Genomic DNA, 4,805 nt, shown 5'->3' on the forward strand with positions numbered 1-4,805 from the left:
ACAGGAACAGGAACAGGAACAGGGACAGGGAAAAGATAGTCAATTCACAGATACAGATACTCAGATTGATCCCAAGCTTCTTAAAGAATGGCAACAGTTCGATTCCATTATAAGTAATACTGAGAATTTACAGGAATTTAGTACACCTGAAGTGACAACTGGTCAGAAAACAACAACTAATACGGTTCCAACTAAAGGAACCAACGGCCCACCAATCACTCAAAAGGATATGGAGATAATTCCAGAGAATCCATCCAATGAAATCATCCTACATGTAGAAGAAATACCACCTTTAGATGTCTTCTACAGCCCTAAGCACAGGGCTGTAGTAAAAAGACAAAGGAAAAGGAGAAAGCTTGATCAACCTTCTCTTTTACCTGCACAAATGGAAATGGCTAATGTGGTATGGAGAGAGGAAGTTAATCCTTCCGAAGACCTCACAAAACTCTCTCAATATGCCGGGGCATACTCGACAGCTACTATGGATAAAGCATCAGAAGTCAGCAATTTACTCAAAGAAAAAGATCAAACAATTGTTTCACTTGAGGCACAGGTATCCGAAAGGCAGCAAAGGATAGAGCAGTTAGAGCAACAATTAGCAGCGCAACAATAGTTAAACAACCAGCTAAATGAGCAATTGCTCAAGGAGAAGCAGAGGATAGACCAAATTGTAGTTCACAAGCAAAAAGAATTATCTTTAGCATTGGCCAAGCTGAAATCAATGAACGAACAATTGAGCAAAACGAAAGATGAGCAAATCGCTCAACTGTCACAACAAATATAAAAGTTCAAAGGCTTTCCTCAAAAAACAAAATTCAAATCTGAAGCGCTTCAGATCAATAAAGCATTGATTAATCAATTAAATTTACTATGTCATAATATTTCTCTTGTTGAGCCCCTCTGTGAGATTTCTTCATCAATGGTTGATAAATCAGTTGAAGCAAGACAGAATTTGGAGCAGGCCGATGAAACATTAACAAACTTTCTTGCTTGGCAAGAAACCAAGGAGGGACAAGCTACAAATCTGCCTCAAATTCTGGAATCGCACAAGGAAATTCTTTTCCTGGAATGGCAGTCTCAATTGATGAAAGCAGAGTGGGCAACTTCAATATGTAGATCAACAACTGGTAATTTGATTGAATTAATCAATGATACACTTTATCTGTCTAATTTGATTTCAGAATGTACTCCAGGTAAACTGCCATCAGCTAAAGCATTGGAACAGAAATGCAAACAGGAATTAGCAAAGAAGGAGAGATTAATCGCAGGCATCCAAAGTTTAACTTGGGACACCTTTTGGTTCTTCCTGGTTAAACCCCATAGTCAAAAGGCAACAATAAAATGTTTAACCGATGCAATCAGTTACATGATTCCTGAAATTAATGATGCTACGTATTCAACCCAACTGCATTCGCGCATGAGTCACCCTCCAGAATTGCAACCAATGCTCACTATATGCCAGCTCAAGCCAAAGGATAATCAGCCGAAACAATGAATCATTCTGCTGACTGCAAGCATGTCTATTTCAAGGAGATTTTCATGATTTGGTTATACCACCTCACAACATTTTTATTTCATAGTTAGTTAGTTAGTAAGTATTTATAGACCCTTTCATGTATTTAGAAAGGGTCCTCAATTTTTGTATCAAAACTTGGATCGGGAGTTGCACTATTGTGCTTCCGATATATATTTTTTTATGAAGACTGGGCCTATATTCTGAATTTTAATGAAGAATTCTTTGATAAGATATGCACTATTGCTTTTTGTGAGAGTATTTCTAAGTTGAAAGACGGGATCTGAATGCGATTAATATCGGAGGGGATTCAAATTACATATGGTACTATTATCTATGTCTTTGTTCCATTCTTTTATATGAATCAACATTTATTCAATTATTGCTATCATTAGATATATGTATGTGTTTTAACAACAGTCCTTTTACTTATCACTATTGAATGTTTAAGGAATGTTATTCTTTCAATCATATTTATGTCAATGATATATGAGGAAAAGTGTAATAATGTTTTAATTATTACTTTGTTCAACTACTTGAACAAAGTAATTATCATATGAATAAATGTCTTTATTTATAAGTGGAGTCATCTATATGCCTATTTGTGGATAAGGATCATCAAAAGTTGCACTAAAGTGGAAATTTCCTGGGATAGATTAGTTGTTTATAATTTTTCATTATAGAATAAATCATCCATTATTATCATTAGATAATAGAAGATCAATCACTTATCCATCCTATTTACAAACCATTGGGAAACTGGTCCCATTATATCCAGTCGGAGCCACCACACCAAACGGAAAAGGAGCTGCCTTTAAGGTCCGGATCGGGTGGTTTTCCCCGATGTTGATGTAGCGATTTTCGAAGCATCAACAACGACTTTGCCCTGAGATAAAAGCGTGTGCACGTGGGTTAGTCAATACCTAACCTGCGTATATGTGTTAAAACACTTAAAAAAAATAAATTTCCTTAATTATGGGCGGAGTTCACAGGTTTTACCTGTTGTTTACCTCCTAGTGCCCGTGGCCCAATTGTTTCCCAACTAAAAAACTAATTGGGAGAAGTATAAATAGACTTATATGGGAATGCCTTAAGGAGGAAGAAGAGATAGGATTATTATACTGAGATTATCCCTGACTGAGTCTGAAGTATCCCTGTGCTTCAAGCACTTCCCCAAGTTTCAGGAAACCCTTGTTTCCTTGAGTGTTGATATTCTCCCACTTGCTTGAGATATCATGGTATTGGTTATGGAAGGAGGTTGTTGAAGACTGGGACTGGATGGATCTGGAGGACGGTTCTGCTTGGAGTCGGAAGAAGAAGACTCAGGTGAATTCTCTCTGTGTTAGTTATAGCTTTCTACAATAAAAAGAAGCGTTGTCTTGTTCTTGAGATTGACTTTGTTTATGCATCAGATACTGTTGTAATTCATGTATGAATGTTATTTTGATGTATAACTAATCATTTGCTTATATGATATAAAGTTGATTTCATTAAAATGCTTTATCTATATGCTACTATGTATGTTCTAATTGGTTGATTTGCAGATTCGAAGATCATCAGGAGTTGCAGAGGGTCTGAACCCTGCTGGAACTACCCAAACGAAGGACATCCGGGTATGGCTGCTGTCGCATAGTTTGTTTATATAAGCATGTTCCCTGAGTTGTATGAGCGTTTCTTACTGTAGTTTGCTCTTGCTCTGTTGGGGTTCCAACACAAAGCCCTAGGGTACTTATTCCCGTAACAGGGATACTTCTAGAAGATCTAATTTTGGCATATATACTCTCCCACATGTGAAGAAAGGAGGTCAGAAGGCAAAAAGAGAAGGCCAAAATTACTGTGGCATTAAGGTAACTTTGTTTGGGTATAGGATCTCGTAGAAGGAAGTGGAGGAGAAGTACTAGAGGTCTCTCCCTTGAAGAGACTAATCAAGGAGCATAAACTATTATAGGGTTTTTCAGTTAGGGCTAACCTAAGAGTCCAAGATTCTATGGGGAAGCCGAGAATAGAAGTGTAGAAGAATAGAGACCAAGAATCTCTAGAAGAATCCGAGGAAAGAGTAGAGACCGAGATTCTCTAAAAGAAGTTGAGGATAGTAGTGTGAGATCTAGAAGAAGCCGAGACAAGGAAGAGGCAGAGCATCAAGGCTAGTGACAAGGGTCTTGGGAGGACACTAGAGTCAAGGGTCTTTATCATGGTCTTGGTATTCATCAATTGAAGATATATAAGAAGAATTTTTCTGATTGGGTTTTCCTCTCAAAGATTGAGATGTTTTGGCCCTGGCTGACAAGCCTACATACTGAGTCTCTTGTATTTTATTGGTTATTTGGTAATTGTCTTGATGAAAAGAACACTTTGATAATAGACTTAAGAGAAGATCATAACATAAGAAGTAAAATCATATCACAAGGAATTATCTAGAAGAGAAATCTCCTAATCATTGATGCCCTAGATTTCTCAACACATTGATCCTTCAAACAAGTTAGACAACAACTTCCTCAACCAGACAACTTCTCTGCTCACTTCACAGGTTGCAATATATTCAGCCTCATAACTACTCAAAGCAACCGATTCTTGTTTTTTACTAATCCAGAATATCATGGAGGATCCCAAACTAAAAAATCCTCCAGTAGTGCTTCTCCCATCCATCTTACTACCTCCCCAGTCGAAATATGTATATCCAATCAAGTGGACATCATTCCTCTTATCATACTTCAGGCAGTAGTGGATTTTTCCTCCCAGATATCTCAGTATATTCTTGGTTGTTATTTTATGATAATGCTTGGGCTCTACTTGGAACTAATTGAGAACATTCACTGCAAAACAAATGTTTGGTCGAGTATTTTCCAAATACATCAGAGAGCCAATCAATTGTCTATACCTTGTTGCAAATAGTTTTTTGGATCCATCGAATTTCATGCAAGTTGTTGATCGACATTTCGAACCCACAACTATGATCATAGGGGTTGTCATAGGTTTGTAATCCATCATGTCAAACCTTTTCAACATCTTGATCACATACTTTCCTTAACCTAGATAAATCTCCTCAAGTCCTTGCCAAACTTCCAACCCCAAATAATAGTGCATCAAACCTAGATCCTTCATATCGAATTTTGTTGTCAGTTGCTTCTTGCACTCTTGAATACGATCTTCCACACCTGTCATGAAAAGATCATTGACATATAGAATAATTATTACATTCTCATCCTTCACAACCTTGATGTAGAGATTCAGATCAACATAAAGCTTTTAGAAGCCTAATCTTTGTAGGTATGCATGCATCATGACATAGCAT

The sequence above is a fragment of the Pinus tabuliformis genome, chromosome 4_2 (assembly GCF_031772625.1).
Source record: "Pinus tabuliformis cultivar Carrire ecotype Pingquan chromosome 4_2, CPIR1, whole genome shotgun sequence".
NCBI classification, from domain to species: domain Eukaryota; kingdom Viridiplantae; phylum Streptophyta; class Pinopsida; order Pinales; family Pinaceae; genus Pinus; species Pinus tabuliformis.